The sequence below is a fragment of the Ambystoma mexicanum genome, chromosome 4q (assembly GCF_040938575.1).
Source record: "Ambystoma mexicanum isolate Mex_15411 chromosome 4q, UKY_AmexF1_1, whole genome shotgun sequence".
Taxonomy (NCBI): Eukaryota; Metazoa; Chordata; class Amphibia; order Caudata; family Ambystomatidae; genus Ambystoma; species Ambystoma mexicanum.
Genome location: NC_090928.1, coordinates 954,774,552 through 954,793,664, shown reverse-complemented (window position 1 = coordinate 954,793,664; position 19,113 = coordinate 954,774,552).

The following is a 19,113-nucleotide window of genomic DNA, read 5'->3' as shown; positions in this document are numbered from 1 at the left end:
CCCTCACCCACTTCAGCTGGACATTTGGAGTGACCTGCTGCTGGAAAGTCTGTTGCTGTTGAGCACTTGTACCCAGGACTCTTCCACTGGAGGTGGCACACCCTTCAAGTGTTCTCGGATAACCTGTGTCCAGCACCATGTGGCTCTTTACTTCTGGAGTGGCTGGCATTCTTGTTCAGGCCCCTTAAAAAAAGAAGACAAATAAGAACAGGAGTGCCACAAGTCTAACACTTTCAGCACTGACCCTTAATAATAAACCATAGGAATACAAAATAATGTGTCTTTCTGGAATTCTATACAATAATTGCTAGACTCATTAAAGGTTTATTTCAGGCACACTTCAGGGGGTGAGTCACTGATTTAGGCTGTTCTTAAACGCCTAAACTCAGCCTTTCATGCTTCTGAGGTCGATAAATGAGTACCAACACAGGTTGGGTGATATTGTATGTATATTTGTTCTATATAAAGCGCTTAAGAGTAAGTGCTATATAATAACACATCATTATCATTTGGTCATGGACGTCTGCTTGCATTCACAGTAATTTGTTAATATGGGCCTATACACACTGATCTTAAGGATACATATGGCGATCCATTCTTGCATGAAATGTACATCATGTTATAGTGATATTGTAACCATATTTTTCGTAGTGTACAAAGCTATGTGATGCCACTTCCTGTTTTGTCAACTTCCTGTGATGTCATCAGGGGAGTCAAGGGTTGTGTGATGTCACTTCCGCTACCCCAGGTATTTTGGAGAAATGGCGTCCCTGAACCTTTCTGGTTGGGAAGGATAGAAAAAGGATTTACCTTTTATGTGAAATATTGCCTGCTCACCTCTTCATCTAAATCAATGCATTAAGACACCCTCAAGCCGTCAACCTCAAGGATCTACAATTTGCCTGTTTCCCAGCTTCCTTAGAGTCTTGAACCGATTACAACTTATTGAAGTGCACCATGCTTGCCTCCTGTGAACCTTCTTGACACTGACTTGGCCACACATAAAGTGCCCAATAGCCCAGCTTGCTACTGTCAAGCCCCCGGAAAATGATTTAAAGGTATACCACAGTCGTTCTGTCCCACTGGCCTTGTTTTATGGCCCTAGCGACAACTGCTGTGCACCCATACCTTCTTATGAAACATTCATTTTCTACAAAGACAATTGCCTACATACCCCTGTCTTCATACCAAGAGCGCCCCTATTATCCAAAAATATTGTTTTACAGGGGTCAGTTGTCAGTGTTTTGATAGTGTGTTTGTATTTTTTATTTGTATTCAAAACTCTTGAACCTTGGTCAGACATTTTGCTCATTTTGGTGTCACACTACTATTGCTTTCAATACTTGCTTGCTGGCTCAAATCTCCCTTGAAGAATGTAGACTGCTCTCAGCCCGTGATGCCTTAAAGAGTTGAAGAAAGTGTAGCATTCATGTTCTGCCTGTTTCACCTTTACAATTGAGGATTACAGAATGTCCAGAGAAGAGGCATCCTCGTGAGCAGGCAGCTCCTTCCCACCACCCTGGTTGATCCATCTAGTTTATTGATTGCTGCTATACCTAGATTAGGATGAGTAACAAGAGGAGGGGTGAAACCGCTGTGTACCCTACAACCAAGAAGATCAAACATCTGCCAGGTACAGCCAAGCAGGGAGTAATGAAGGAAGAGTTTCCAGGCGTGAAATGCAAGAAGAACTTGATTTGTCTGCACTCGGTAGCCTGCAACATTACCTTGCTTTACCTTTAAGAGTCTCACCTGCAAGACGAGGAAGCCCAAAAAATCAGAAGGAACTGGGTAGGTCAAATTTTCTTCTCAACATTCAACATGAGGTTAAAAGGTTTCTCTATCCTTATTTGGAAAAACGTACCCCTGAAGGTCATATCACTCAATTGTGACTCGTCGGGCAGAATTTCTCAGTTTCAGTTAATATACTCAGAAGTATGACTATATTCTGTATATGCTCCCATCTCTGATGACTCCTACTGCCATGACTGTGGTACTGGCTTAATCCTCCTTGGTGGTGACTTCAATAAAGTGAAGAGGAGGAGTGAAGTACCTCCACCGGAAGTCCCACCCCCATTCTGCCTATACGTTGGCAGCTGGAAATTGCGACATGCGCAAAGTCAGTAATGGTACCTATTCCCTGAAGAGTCCTTGAAACAAGGTATCCATTAAGAAAATCCTATATATATATCCGTGAAGAAATGACAGTCTTCTGAAGGAAGTTCTGGAAGAACTGTGAAGATGAATGAAAGAGAATACTGGTGATGTTACATGAAGCAGAAAAAGACACACCCAGAAGAGATGCCAATGAAGAAAGAATATAGACCTTATAGAATCTGATGGCGAAGTAAAGAATTGAGCAATGTTTCATGTGCCGAATGAAGATTGCACATGCGAAGAAGCACTGAAGAAAGTGCAAGGCCATTTTATAATGTACAGATGCAGTAACACAAGTAGACAAAGTAATCATAAGGCTGGCTATACGTAGTGAACAGTCTGCAGGCAGTGCCGCCAATATATGTATAAGTGTGTATAGAATCTGGATGCTCCACAACGCATTTTAGCAAACTTGGACCCTGTGAATGGAAGGGCTGAAAGTGTGGCGCAGCAGAATAAAACAGCTAAGGAAGATTCAAGAAGGCTTGCCTGGCCCAGTGTCAAGAGTCGGGGCCGCCAAGAGCTTGGTTATCTACTCGAGAAGATACAATTAACGTGAGAAGCGAGTCAAGCTCCTGTTTGAGGTGTAATGGAAAAACACTAGAAATGCCAGGTTTTCTTCATTTAATAGTATTAAATGCAACGAAGGAGCTCAAAACGTGGTCAATAGTCACATGGTCAGATGAAAACAGACTTTGGGGTGAGCCACACCAAGACCAGAAGGTTAGGCCATGCCTTCACTCCCTTTTATTCAGAGGCACTGGGGTCTTCGCAAGGCCAAGTTCAATGACTAATTGACTGGCAGACAGCTAGAGTGATGATGGATGTTGGGCTAATTGAACGTGGAGGCATGATCAGGCCAACCCCCCAGCACCTGGCGTACCAGCTTGGGTGCCGCTAGCGAGTGGAATATTTCAGAGGGGTACAAGCATGCCAACCAATTGTAGAGGGCCATGTAGCACGGAGCTCTATAGTTTGAGAAGCCAATAGAACGTTGTGTATTTTCATGACACGAAAAATGACTTGCACTTGGGGTGGGCTTAGTTGTCCACCTGATCCACGCCCTTACAGAAATTATACTTAGATGTTCCCTTTAAGCCTATCACATCCCCTAGTAGGTTTATCCTATTTTGCCATGTAGTATGACATCACTTATGATGAATTGTTTTGTATAAATTTGTGTTTTTTCATGTAATGCTTTGAGGAACTCTTGAGAGTAAATACTGTCTGGCGTGCATTGATGCCCTTTGTACTCCCTGTTTTAACAAGTGTAATTAAAACAGTCGTGTTTTTGCCAAACTTCCTGAGTCCGTCTGATTATTGATGTATGAATAAGATCTGCATCCCCATACATCTCAGATACTGTTACCTCGTCTTAAAGGAGCTCCGGGTTCAAAAGCCTTTGGCACAATGCTGGATCACTCAGGCTCCCCCAGGAGTTCATGATATGATATGATGTTATTTGATATTTCTAACTCGCCTGTACACAAGTGTTTAGTGTGTACAGACACGTTATACGGGATGAGGCATGAGAAACAGGAGGGTGCTGGCCATATTATTCTTGGAGTTTTACATGGCAGAAATTTGGAGACTGGAGCTTTGATGCAGGAGAGACTATACTTTTCATTCAGCATGCCATAATTTTTATTCTTGCATTGACCTACTCCTAACATCTGGCTGAGTGACGTCCAGCTTCTACCACACAATTGTGGTCACAGATCATGCCCTGTTGAACCTTTGACTGGCATTGAAACACACAGTAAGGAAGCGCATCGGAAGTTCAGTCGTAAGTGTACTGCTGTTGGGCTGCCTTGTTGCTCTGCTGCCTTGTTGTCCGTTGCGTTCTGGATTCGAATGCTGCTTCATCACAAAGCTGCTTTTTCTTCTAAGTACTGGTACCAGTCGCCAAGAGGAAGGGCGACGGCTGGAAACACGGACTTGGATTTGGCAAAACAAAGCAGTAATCATTACGTCCACTGACACGCCCATCCGATGTGACCGCCCATGCAGTATTGAGCACATTCTTTTAAAAACCCGGTGCCTGCACATCGCACACGCATCGGAAGTGCAGTCGTAAGTGTACTGCTGTTGGGCTGTTAGGTTGGGACCTAGCAGGTAGGAAACATAGTCATTCGTTTAAGGATCAATTGGGTGCTATAACGCATTGCATAAGTGTTAATAGTATTGTATCTGAGGTTTCTGGTGTATACTCCTCACAACATTATTGTGAATTAGAATTCTTCACTGTGGTGGGGAGTCTGAGGAGCGGAAAACTTGTACAGGAATCAAATTCCGAAATTTTGTTAAACACAACTGCTCCAATTCTAACACATGACTCTTTTATTGATTTCGATACTTTGCCATCAAAAGGAAACTACCTTCTTGGGTCCGAGGTAGACCCCCATACTCTGCCGTATACCCAGCAGTCACTGGAAACTGAGCCAAATGACAGGAACGGCCGAAATACTTTGAACACTCCATTACGAAATTCACTAAAACAAACTCACAATATCATGAATGGTGGCGATTTAGCATTTCGTGATTATACTAAAACAAGCGATGTGAGCACTCTAGGTAAGGTTGATAAGCACGAAGTTGTGTCTGTAGGTGAAAAACAAAATAATGATGTGTCCATTTTGGCCCCCATGCTCATGAATGATTGGGAAAAGAGATACCGTATTGCCTTAGATCCAAGCTTGCCTATGGTATTTCATCCATCACAAGAAGAACGAATCTGTTTGCACAATACAATCAGTATTGAAAGGAATATTGATGAAGAGGATGCCTTGATTCAATCAAATACTCGTTTAGGACTACTATCTACTAGCTCTCCCACTAATCCATCTAAACATGCTGATTTGAGTTTTGAACCTGCACGTATCCCCCACGTAAAGGTCAACTTAAACAACAAAATGAGGGACGATGTGCACCTTAAAAAGGCAGATAAGATCCACTCTAAAGATTAACAGCAACTAAAACAAAAAGAAACTGATTCGAAACCACCCTTTCCTCTAATCACTAGCTTGTTAAACTTGTTGGATAAAGGGCATGATTTTACTCATGCTTCATTGGAAAACGTAAAATTTATGATTGGTGATCTTTCAGCGAAAGTCAATAAACTAGAGGGCTTTCTGTCTGGACAGGCAATTTTTCAGGTGGAAAAAAATAAATTGACAGATGCGGTTTTACTAAAACTACTAAATTGTTCCAATAACAAAACAAATAATCAATCTACACAGACCACGGATGGTGAGATGGGACATGTATTTTTGGGGAGATCGCATGCAAGTGCAGCCACTAGTATTGATGACAATGGCACAAATGCAAAAATAGATAATATCACCAATCTCACCAAAGCTATTAATTTAAACACACTCAAACTTGATGATGTCTGCTGCTACTTAAAATCTGAAAGCAACAATTGTCATTTGTTTAAAGATGATAAAATTGAGGACAAAACTGAAAAATTGCCTACCATGCCTGACCGTCCCTCTCCTTTGGTTACCATTATTGAACAAAATGCTAGTACCAAAGAACCTATAGCTGAGACTGGGGCTGAGGTGGAGGTTTTATTTGAGAAATCTGACTCTGTCCTAGGTAATGAGGATCATATGGAAGATGGTAAACAGTTTCTGTTTTCACGTAAAATGCGGCATGCTCATCAAAGAGCTCTAAAACGACATAAAAAGTGGACAAAAAAAACTAGATGCAAAAAATGTAGTGAGCATGAAAAATTAAACAAAAAAAAAAAAACACTGCCTCCACTGAGACTGAAACCATACTCAAGAGTGTGAAAGTCATTGACTTGGAACGGCAAATTGACCTTTCGCAATTAAATAAAGAGTCTAAGACAGCCCTTAACCTGGACAATAGTCAGGTAAAAGAGGATAAAGTTCAATTCTTAAGCTGCAGTGATCCAACTATGCAGGGTAATCAAACTAGTCTCACTAAGCCAGTAGATACAAATGGCTCATTATTCAAATAGTATCCGGTAATTGCAACAAAAAAAAACTACAATTTTATACAAGGCGGTAACAAGCCGAGTATGGCTTTTGACACGCAAAATAGTTATCAAAATCCTATATGTGTGCCGACTCCTGCTGTTGTTACACTGGAAGGTACGGATGTAACAGTAATTCAGCTAGAACAAAAACCAGACGAGGTTGCGGGGTTACAAACCGGGCTCTCGCAGTCCGGCGACCAACAGGTCTGTGAGATGAAACTGAATGACCGTCTTTAAAAAGAAATAATAACCTCTCAATTAGAAGACATCTATGATGACACGTATGATTAAAGTATCTTGTATATAATGGGCTGGTCTAGTGATCCTAAAATTAATGGTTGCCAACGTTTGAATCGATCCTTCCTTTTTAACACTTTTAGAGGATTTCCACAACTTAGAACACTAATATCGGATGATATAACCTGGATTCGATTGGCTAATCACAACAACTATAGGATGATATGTGCACCCCTTTCTCTAGTCTTCCAAAAACTGTTGTGGGACCACAAAGTGGCTTTTGATTCATTAGGTATTTCCCTACATCTTTTTTGTAATGAGCAAGAAGCAACACTGTTTTTAGAGGAACACATTTTGACTCCAAATCAAACAAAAATACAAAGTGAAACAAATTCTAATCACCCTAAACAGGAAATGGAGTTGGCCACCCAGATCTCCTCATTGGTAGGAGCATCTCCAAATTTAAGTTGGCTGGCCCCATTACTCACTACTATTATCGAAATGACTAAAAACTCTAAGCAATCCTAGCTGCGATGAAATCAGATTAATCTCATGGAATTGTTGTGGGAAAAAAACTTTGAAACATGGATGGCACACTTGTCCGGTGACTGCCTTCCAGCTATATATTTACTGCAAGAGACTATGTGTACTTATGATCTTCATATAAATGGTTTTACTAGTTATCTGGTTCCTGCAACTAAGGCCTCTTTTCGGGGCGACCGAGTGGGGGGGTTAGCGGTCTTGTTGAACAATGTGTACAAGCACAAAGCGACTTTGTTCTGTGCTTCTGATTTGTTCTTGGCAATTGAATATCAGTTGTTAGAACATGTGAAATGTCAACTTCTTGTAATTTGTGTATACTTTAATCCAGCTGAACAAAGTTTTGATCATTTTTTGGATGAGATTGAATTGGTGCTGAAACATGCATATTTAAAAAATCCTGATCTAAGGGTCATGCTATGTGGAGACTTTAATTTCACATGTAAGAAGGCTATTCCCTCTAGTGTGTCTCAAAAGATCTCTACCTTACATACGATTGTAAGAGAAAGGGGGAACCTGTGGGAAAACTATTTACTTGAATGGAATATCCACATTGTACCCTTTGAGGCTGATGTAAATACAGGAACTTGGTCTAGAGGTGCAAAAGCTTCTTACATTGATTACTATTTTGTATCCGCTGAGTTGTTATCCATGGTAGACAATGTAAAACGTTGTGATTGTAATTTGAGTGATCATGTTTTTTTGATGCTAATACTATCCTGTTCTAATGAGATGCACGAAAAACAAAGTAATTTAAATTTCATAGAAAATGATCTGACTAAAAATTATGTCAGATGGAACTCGATACTTGCAGAGAATTCACTTATTGTATAAATAAAGACTTGTGGAAAGGAAAATCCTATTTCCGTCTAACTAATTCACTCAGGGAAAACTACAATAACATGTTAATTCAAGACACGTTACATTACATATCGTCTAGTATGCAAGATTCGGGTAAATCCGCTTTAGACTCCAGGCTCAATAAAATAGAAGGTCTTAAACGTGCTTGCAATTTTGAATTGAGGGATTTAAAACATAGTCATTTGGACCTGCATTCTCACAGGCTTGCAAAAAATCGAATTCAGTCATATTATCGTAAGAAGCTACTAGTTTTTAAACATCAGCAATACATGAAACATAATCAGTCCATTTTGACCTTGCTTTGTAAACATGACACTCGCAAGTTATGGGCGATTTAGATCAAAAAGCTTTGGCATCTTATATATCAGCAGAAAATTGACAAAGATATATTGTGGAGAAATTCGATTTACCAGAGACTTTTGAGGGAATACATTTGGGAGTTGATGAACTTAAATGTGAAGACTCCATTAGATTCACCAAATCAGACATTTTGACTGCGATAGGTAAACTTAAACCCTCAAGGGCCACCTGTCCAGACGGGTTACCATCGTGTCTACTTAAATCCAATCCTATGTTTTGGGCCAATTATTTATTGAATAAATTTGATGATATTTTAGATACTAACTGCATACGAAGGTCATGGTGCAATTCGATCATAATTCCGATATTTAAAAAGGGGGACCCCAAGAACCCAGCCAATTTTCGTCCCATAGCATTAATGGACGCTGCAGCTAAGGTTTTCGCAATATTAATATTGTCTCTTTTGCAATCATATATCACAGAACATGATATTTATTCTAAATCTCAGGTAGGCTTCCGCAAGGAAATCGGAACTACGTTTAATGCAACCATTATTGCTCACATATCTGCAAAAGCAAAAGATTCCAGTACTGGTCCAATCTATATGGCGGCACTCGATCTTTCCAGTGCTTTTGATTCCATCATTAGAAAACATTTGTGAAAAAAATTACTGGAATTGGGCTTTGCCCCAAGACTGTTCCAACTGATAGCCATGTTGCATTCGGACACCACGTTTCAAATAAGAATAACAAACTCAGGCTTTTTGACACCACCTATAGCGACAATGATTGGTGTTAAGCAGGGATGCAATCTGGTTGCGACCATTTTTAACTTGTACTTATGTGACATGGACAAACTTTTGCAACATCCCTCAATGTATCCAATTAGGTTAGGAGATATGAAAATTGATTGGATTTGCTTTGCAGATGATATACTGATTATGGATCGTACTCCATCAGGGCTGCAATGCAAGTTGATCCAATTTGATATCTACGCGTCCAAACATAATCTTCAGGTAAACGTAGAAAAAACAAAAATGATCATTTTTTCAAACAAAAAAAGGCAGAAATCCTATACTTGGAAAAATGGTCAAGCAACATTGGATCGAGTAGCAGCTATGTGCTATCTTGGGTATCCTCTTTCTGAGGTCAACTCTATTGCATCATGGACCTTTTCTCTTAATAATAAGGTGCGTCCATTGATTTCCATGATGAGGATTATATTGCGCAAACACTGTAACTATTCCCTTGACACCCTTGATTGACTTTTATGCCCTTATAGTTGAGCCCATATTGCTTTATGGATTGGATGCATGCTTGTTAGATAGCCTGTCTCTTTTAAATCGAATACAGGGACAAATTTGGATAAAGGTACTTGGTCTGGCAGCATCTGTCCCTAATGCAATAATTTGTCATGAAATTCTACGTTGGCGTCTCGGTGGGTATGGCGTAGACTGTCGATATTTTCAAAAATATTGTAACCAACACGTAATTCCCTATTTGAGGACTTGAATAAGATGATGCAAGGAAACAAAGTTCCATCAATGAATAACTTTGTAAATAAAATGAAGGACATTCTATACCAAATAAACTCGACAGTTGAAGATCTTTTGATGGGGTTGCTAAATGTGAAGAAAAAATTATATGAACACGATTGACTCCAAACCATCGACAAGATTAAAACATACAGAACGTATTATGAATATTCAATGTTTATAAGAAAGAAAAATCAGCTGTCTATATATTTAACAATGAGCCCCTCCGCCAAATTTCGTGAAACTTACATTAGATTCAAACTTAACCAGTTTCATACCCTAGAGCGTATTGGTTCATAGAGGAGTCTCCACTTGGATTTCAGTAACATATGTTGTCGGTTTTGTTCCGATTCACTCCAAAGGGAAACCTTAAAGCACTTAGGGGTATATTGTTCATTTTTGGAGCATGATAGAATCGGAAGCTTGGACATTTTGCTCCCTCTGATTTCGTGTGTTCTCGGGAATCATTTTGGAACAGATGTATGGTGGGGAATAGTATGCACGTATTAGTTGCTTTACACACATTTCTACTTAAAATAGAAATGCTCCTCAATGTATAAGATCTTGATGTTGGATGTTTAAGGAAACCATTACCCTAACCTTCTGTATGTATGAGATTTGCATTTCAAAGGGATACACATGTTTCTCTTGCATTTTTTGTTGCTTTGATCCTCTAAATGGGAGAATTTTCATTGAGTAATTGTTATACTCTCAAGCAAGATCTTTCAAATGTATTGAATTAATTACCTGTGTAGTGAAATCAATTGAGGTATTTTATATGTCTAAAGTCTGAAAAAGTTGTTTTAAATATGTATTTGTAAAAGATTTTTATTAAACTAAAAACAAATAAAGTTTTATTTAAAAAAATAAGGAAGTCCTTCTTATGGCAAATGAACATATTGATCACACAGAATCAGAACACAAGAAAGGTGAAAATGGTGATAATGGAAGAAATCGGCAATTTCATCTTTCCAAACCAGGCATAAGGGATGTTGTATTATAATAAATTCTTACCGATCAGAGACAGAGTTTGGATCCCATGACCTGGATGAAGAAATCTGTGGAGTCCTTCTCTGCTTACATATAAAAAGAACACCAGTAACAGGTGGGCTTTTGTCTGAATTCTATCACTTGCTGCCAGATTCGGTCCCCTTACCACTCACAAGACATGTATTCAATTATTTCAGGGGAACCAGCCACAAACTCTGTAAGACAGGAAGTGATCCCTGTGCTGCTGACCATGGATAAGTCTACTACTGTGGTAATTACAGGCAAATTAGCCTGATGAACACCAGCTTCAAAATCCTTGCCAAGGTTCTCACTGAGATCCTGAGATGGCACTCCTAATGCTGGTCTATGAAAAACAGGCTCTGCTTGTCTGAGGGAAGTATGTTGTGGACAACACAAGAAGGCTGCTGCTGACACTGGAGAGTGGATGACGTGCTGTGAGTCCTGTGGCCGCCATGTTTCTAGATGTTGAAAAGGCATTTGACAGAACTGAGTCAGACCATCTGTTTTCAATGTAGAAGGAGGTTGGATTTGGACCAATTATCCTCCACTCGATTAGTCTTCTCTTCTCTGATCTGGCAGCCAATTTATGCACAAATGGCTTCATCTCAGAATAGTTCTGCCTCAAGAGGGGCACCAGACAGGGATATCCCCTGCCACCCTTAGTGTTGCATCAGGATGGAGCCCTGGGCCCTTATGCTGAGACAAGATGACAAAATACACAGAGTAAGATAAGGGAAGTATCAGGGAAGATTTGAATGTATGCAAATGAACTCCTTATAGTGATACAGGATGCTCGAAAAAGCCTGGGTTTCCTGATGGATGAGATAAAGACATTCTCCCAGGCCTGCGAATATAAAGTGAACTGAAGCAAGTCTGAGATAGTGCTTGTGTAAACTTCCTGCATGAGATGCTTGTTTGAAAAATGGGAGTTCATGTGGCACCTGTAAAGATGTTGGTATAGGGATCTCTCCCGTGGTGGGTGAGATGATGCAGTTCAACTTCACAACACTAATGCAGAGAATCAGAACCAATTTGGTGAGGTGTTTGCTCCTGAAACTCTCACTATGGGGAAACGTCAAAATCATCCACACAAACATAGTGCCAAGGGTTAACTGCATTTTACCTATGCTCCCTGTGAGACTCCCCAATGGATCTTTTTACACATCCAAGCCCGCCTCTCTGCATCATCTAACGACTCAGTTGAACTCTTTAAAATCTGCAAGGAGATGGCCAACTCTGCAGCAGTCTCCACCCCTCCTCTCGCCCCAGGCTCTTTGCAATACCCTTGCCTCTCACTTTATTTCTAAAACACAGGAAATCTTGTCCAACCTCTCCTCTGCTCCCTCTCCTCTCCCCTCTCGTTCTCGGCTTGCTGACACTCCCTCAGCTACAACCCTTCCTCTTTCACCTCCGTTCCTCCAGCAACATTGGTTGTTGCCCTTCTAGCACCTTTAGCTTGAGTAATATGGGCACATAGGAAGGTCCCAGCATTTGCATAGATACCTTAACTATCCCCACTATGAGCGTAATCATCATTGGTGGTATTTGTGTCCTGATGATGACGAGGGGACCTGTCTAGGAAGCAGGGTCAGGCTGGACCATAAAATTGTCTCTGGCACAAACGAAAAAGTGGTGCACAGTTGCAAATGGCTATTCATTCCTTTTGTGATTCTGTTTGAATAGTAACCAAGGGAGAGTTTTCGATAAAGCGTGATGCAAATTGTGCATTTTAATGGTTATTTATTCAGCAACACTGGTCAAAACTACCAGGTGCAGAATGAATTAGCTCATCCAACTGGCTCAAATTGGCCAAAGAAGTGGCCCATTTCGGCCAAGAAAACGGGCCTACACCCAAATGTTGTGTTTTTGGTTCGGCCATGGGCCTATTGCCCTATAGGCCAGTCCGCCCGGCTAGGAAGTCTTGTGCCTATCATGCTTGCTCTGTATCTGCATATGTGACCTCTTATACTACCACCAGAACTCGGAAAGACTCTCCTGTGTTGTAGGCAGTGCTGTAGATGTACATTTTGGGCTGGGTCTAGCTGGTTCCTTATTTGCGGTTGGCTTTCGTGCAGGTTAACAGTTGCAATGGGTTTTATAGCCAACTGACTTGCCTTTTGCTGCAGGGATCGGGACAGAGGTTGGGAAAGTACTAGTGTTGGTTGTAGCTACTGCAGAAGCAGTGTTGGGAAGCACTTACGGCGGCCCAGCTAGGCAAAATGGCTCAGGCTGAAAAAAATGTATTAGCATGTACCAAATTGTGAGCGGGGTGAGTTTTGCATGGCAGAAGATGCACCAATGAATACCCACATATAGTAGCACTGCTGCGCTCGCACAAGGAGCTGTCTTCCCATTTGAATTACAAGTAGACACATAAACAAAAGCAAATATATCCCTGAAATTCAGACTCAAGAGTGGTAACCTGGTCACGTCATTACTAGACACCTGAGAACTGAAGGTGATAAGGGGTGAGCTGTGTCTGGAACATTCTGTGATTTGGGATAGGAGCAGCACAGGTGATGCCAATGCATTCAGTATAAGGTCGGGGGTGCAGCTTGTGTGTGCTGTGGCATCTAGGTTAATGAGAAGGCTGATTGTCTTATCAAAGCAGAGTTGACCTTGTAAGTTTTACTTTGAACAACAAAACACTTCTAGAGATCCCAGGGACGTTTGTGAAGCAAACAGGTTACACCTAGTAATTGAAACTTCTAAACACTTGAAACCTGACTGGACTGCTAGAACTAGGATATGATATGATGATATGGTATTTGTAACGCGCCTATACACAGGTGTTTCAAGGCGCGACGAGGCAGGGAGGGGAGGAACAAGGGGAGACATAACAAACGATCCTACTAGGCCAGGTGTCATTCAGATCGCGCAAGTGCAGGGGTGGGGGAGGGGGAAAAAGTGCAGTAAGGTAAGTGGCGTAAAGTAATAAATAAAAAAGGGCCAGCTGGTGGCAAGTGCAAGGTAAGTGCAGAACAAGTGCTGGGGAAGGGGGGGGGGGCTGTAGGGATACAGAGACAGTCCCGCAGTGCAGAGGGGTTCCAGGGGATCAGTGGCTGGGCCCAGGACCGAAGGCCGTTTAGAGTGGTCCAGTTGCAGGATCAGTGCAGTTTAGTGAAGAATTAATTAGCTGTTCAGCAGGGGAGAGGGAGAGAGAAAGCAGAAGCAAAGAGGAAGGTTTTGAGGTGCTTCCGGAACCGGAGGTGGTTCTCCTCAAGTTTCAGGGAGACAGGAAGGTTGTTCCAGAGGGAGGCCCCTGCCGCGGAGAGAGATCTACCCCCAGCTCGTTGCTTCGAGAAACGGCTGACCATGAGGGAGTTGGAGGCGGATGAGCGAAGGGCTCGGGGAGGAAGATATTTGGGAAGAGAGAGTTGAAGGTATTTAGGACCCAGGCCCCAGAAGGCCTTGTGGACAATGCAGAGGGTTTTGAACTTTATCCTCGCAGCCACTGGGAGCCAGTGTAGAGATTTCAGTGCTGGAGAGATACGGTCCCTGGGCTTGAGGCCAAGGACAAGTCTCGCAATTCTGTTCTGGATGGGTTGCAGAGGGCGGAGAGTGGAGGCAGGCAGATTAAGATAGAGGCTGTTACAGTAATCCAGCTACGAGAGAACCAGGGCTCGGGAGACAGTGAGCTTCTGGGGGAAGGAGAGGAAGGGAAGAATACCTCTGAGGAGGTGCAGTTGGTAGTGTGACCTCTTGGCGACGTCAGAAATATGGGGAGAGAAGGAGCGTGTGGAGTCGAAGATGACCCCAAGGTTTTTTGCCTTGCAGGTAGGAGCAGGGAGGGGGCCAAGGGAGGCAGGCCAGAGAGCTGGAGGGAAGGAGGGAGTGGGAGTACCGATGAGTAGAATCTCAGTCTTACTGGCATTAAGGCAGAGGTCATTGGCGGCACACCATTCTTGGATAGCAGACAGACAGTCAGAGATGAGGGAAGGAGAGGGGGAGGCTGAGGGTAGCCTGAAAATGAGCTGGGTATCGTCAGCATAGCACTGGAAATTAGGGCAGAGAGCGGCGATGCGGTGGGCAAGGAGTGCCAGATACTGGTTGAACAGCCAGGGAGAGAGATTAGATCCCTGGGGGACACCACAGGTGGAGAAAAAGATGTCGGAGAGGAAGGACCCCAGTTGGACCTGGGAGGGTCGATTTGAAAGGAAAGAGGTCAGCCACGCCAGAGCCTGACCAGTGATACCCAGGTTTTCCCGGAGACGGTTGAGCAGGATGGCATGGTTGACAGTGTCAAAGGCAGAGGAGAGATCGAGCAGAATGAGAACACACGGAGTGTTGGAATCGAGGTTCAAGAGCAGGTCTTCACGGATGTTCAGGAGAGCAGTTTCCGTGCTTCTGGCAGCTCTGAAGCCAGATTGATGGTCATGAAGACTACCAACAGATTCAGCATGGAGGTTAAGCTGGGAGATGGCCAGTTTCTCCAGGAGCTTGCACAGGAAGGGAGTGATGGAGATAGGGCGATAGTTAGCCGGGCAGGAGGGGTCGGAAGAGGGTTTCTTGAGAAGAGGGTGCACAAGGGAGTGCTTGAGGGGGGAAGGGAAGACTCCAGAGGCGAAGGAGTGGTTGCAAAAGTCAGCCAGGGCAGGAGCCAGGGAGTTGATGTGGTCCTTGATAGTTTTGGAGGAACAGGGGTGAACCTGTTTAGACGAGACTTTCATTGATCGGACTTGTCTGGAAACCTCGTCAGCAGAGAAGGGTGGAAAGGCAGAGAAAGAGGGAGGAGGGTTGACCGCAGATGGGCCAGAGGAAGAACAGGGTAGGGAGGGAGGGAGGTGAAAGGAGGAGAGCGAGGACAGGATGTCCTGAGTTTTAGAGATGAAGTGAGAGGCCAGTGCAGTGCAGAGGGCCTGGGAGGGGACAGGAGAGGTAGAGACTGCAACAGGGTTGGCCAGCTCCTTGCAGATTTTAAAGAGTTCGGCGGAGTTGTTTGATGCCGCAGAGATGCGGGCTTGGATAAGGGCTCTCTTCTTGGTGAGAACAGAGAGCCGGTACTGCCTTTGAAGCAGGCGGCAGGCCAGTTTGTCAGAGGATGAACATGAAGCACGCCATTTCCTCTCTGCAACCCTGCACTTGCGTTTTAGGGTGACGAGATCCGAGTCATACCAGGAGTTACATTTGGCTTTGGGCTTCAGGCGGATTCTCATGACGGGGGCAAGGATATCAAGAGTATCAGATATAGCAGAGTGGAGCATGGAGAGGGCTGTGTCAGGGTGCGAGTCAGCCGAAGGGGCACGGGGGGAGAGAAGGTAGCAGCAAAAGCCTCAACTGACACACGCTTCATGGGTCGGATGACCGAGAAGGTGGGTGGCAGTGAAGAGGGTGGCTTTGCCTGTGGGGTAGGGAGGGTGAGGTGGGAGGATAGGAGAAAGTGATCACTCCAGGAGAGAGGAGTGGAGAGAGGGACGGAGAGGGGAAGGTCAGAAGAGATCAGAGCATCAAGAGTGTGCCCAGCAGAGTGAGTAGGCCCAGACGGGAGAATAGAGAGTGAGAGAGAGTCGCAGAGGTCACGAAAGAGACCAGTGGGGGGACTGGAGGCATCAAGGTGGATGTTGAAGTCGCCAAGAAAGAGGAGTTGAGTGGTTGAGGACAGGAGTGAGGAGGAGAGGTCAGCCCACTCAGAGAGGAAGGAGGAAATTTGACCAGGTGGCCGATAGATAGTAGCCACGGAAAGGGAATGGCTAGGAGAGAGAGAGAGTCGGCAGACAAGACATTCAAAAGAGGAGTAGGTCTGCGTAGGAGTGACAGTGGCAGGAATCCACTCAGGGAAGATAAGGGCAACACCACCCCCTGCACGGTTAGGCCTGGGCATGGAGAGGATCTTGTAACCGTCAGGTAGGAGTGTGTCAAAGCTGGTGGCAGAGCTGGCTGTGAACCATGTCTCAGTGAGACAGAGGACGTCGAGGTCCAGTTCCTCAAGAAGGTGACAGATATCGGAGGAGTGCTTGATGGCAGAGCGAGTGTTTAGAGTGGCAATGTGGAGAAGGCTGCCATCCTTGAAGAACTTCCGGGGAGGGGTACAGATCAGAGGTACGCCCTGCGGAGGTATTGAGGAAGGAGGTGAAGAAGGAGCACGAGAGGGGGCAGGGAGGGAGGGTAGAGGCAAGGTAGCCAAGGATAGAGGAGGGGGGACAGCAGGAGAGGAGAGGAAGTTGATGAGGTGTGAGAAGCGTCTATCGAAGAGATGAAGGTTGGCCTGGGGGCCTTGGACCAAGATGGTCCCATTAGCGTAGACATTAATGATGGCCTTAGAGGAGCGGAAGGGGGCCAATAGGACATCCCAACGGGTGCCACCATTAATGGGAGAGGAGGAGAAAGGAGAGAGCACAGAGACCATATGAAGGGTCCATAGGTCGGGCGAAGGCACGAAAAAGAGGATGTCAGTGAGAGTTTCCTTAGAGCAGGCATTAGTGTAGGTGTCAGCGATAGGGAGGCCTGGGTTGGAGACCAGGATGTCCTTTTTAAACTTTTTCCTACCAGATTTAGTGAGGAGAGCAGGATAGTCGATGGAGAAGCAGTTAGAGAAGATAGGTGAGACAGAGAGCACCATGGAGTAGGAGGGAGGGGGGGGTGACAGACGAAACGAGAGCACGCAGACAGGGAGTGAGCGGCAAGCCCAAGTTACCACAATTAGAGCAAACAAACAGTAGAGCGTATTAGGTACCGGGCCACCTAAGTTTGAGAATCCTGCGAGGGGAGAAAAAGCACCCTAGTATACCACAGTTCAGAGCAAACAGTAATGCGTGTTAGGTACCGGGCCACCTAAGTTTGAGAATCCTGCGAGGGGAGAAAAAGCACCCTAGTATACCACAGTTCAGAGCAAACAGTAATGCGTGTTAGGTACCGGGCCACCTAAGTTTGAGAATCCTGCGAGGGGAGAAAAAGCACCCTAGTATACCACAGTTCAGAGCAAACAGTAATGCGTGTTAGGTACCGGGCCACCTAAGTTTGAGAATCCTGCGAGGGGAGAAAAAGCACCCTAGTATACCACAGTTCAGAGCAAACAGTAATGCGTGTTAGGTACCGGGCCACCTAAGTTTGAGAATCCTGCGAGGGGAGAAAAAGCACCATAGTTTACCTCAACTGTGTGTACAGTGAGGCAAGGCCCCGTGAGGATGAACCAGGAGTGGAGGGGTGGGCCGGGGAACAGGAACAGGTGGAACTGGCGACTGGCGTCCCCTGCGGACACCTGCAGACACACAGGGAGCCGCACTATAGGAGTCGCCCTTGGCCTGGGGCCCTTAGCCGCGTGGGCTGCCGGGCAGAGGGCTGCCCAGGAGGGGGGAGGTTATAGTCAGAGGGAGAGGAAGGGGGGGGGGTGTGGGCGGACAGGGATGCGGGGAGGGAGAGGAAGAACCAGGAAGTGGGAGGGGGGAGCAGGAGCAGGCCAAAACACCGCGCTAGGAGCGCGACAACAATTTAAAAACAAATAATATAATTTAACCACTCACGGAGGCCCAGGCAGGGCTTCCAGGCCTGCAGTACCCCTCAGGCCACCGGCGACCGCTCTCCGCGCTCAGCTGGGGAAAAGAAGCGAGCGGGGGAACGGCCGTCGAGTAGGCCAGATGGGAGGCAGGCAACAGCCAATCAGAGGGGGGGGTGGGCGGGCAGGGAGGCGGGGAGGGAGAGGAAGAACCAGGAAGTGGGAGGGGGGAGCAGGAGCAGGCCAAAACACCGCGCTAGGAGCGCGACAACAATTTAAAAACAAATAATATAATTTAACCACTCACGGAGGCCCAGGCAGGGCTTCCAGGCCTGCAGTACCCCTCAGGCCACCGGCGACCGCTCTCCGCGCTCAGCTGGGGAAAAGAAGCGAGCGGGGGAACGGCCGTCGAGTAGGCCAGAGGGGAGGCAGGCAACAGCCAATCAGAGGGGGGGGTGGGCGGGCAGGGAGGCGGGGAGGGAGAGGAAGAACCAGGAAGTGGGAGGGGGGAGCAGGAGCAGGCCAAAACAAGGATGATATAAACATTCATTTTACTCATGTCAATTTTTTAATTAGAAAAAACAATTAATTCAGCAGATATTAGAACACCATTGTATGTTAATGTTCAACAAAAAAAAAGTATCAAAATACATTTAGATGACATAAAAATCAAATTATACCACAACACATAGCCTAAAACAAATTCTAAAATCTAGTGTGCTATAATGTTAAAGTACTTAATCATAATGTATCCTCGTTCCTATGTGCCACAAATCTTCATACACAATTCACAAATGTTGATAAAAACCCAATTTTATGGATCTACATAAACAAAAATAATCTCCAACATGTTTCATTCTCTCACCACTGGCAAACATCCTTAGAACTTCACCAGGGGCTACTGCTCCTTCTGCAGCCTTATATACAACATGTGTTCACTCTCTGCAGCAGTATTGTTTCCTATGCTTCTAAGAGCCTTACAATCTTCCAATGTTCACTCTTTTGTAGTGCTTTTAACCAAACGTTCCTCCTATCCTA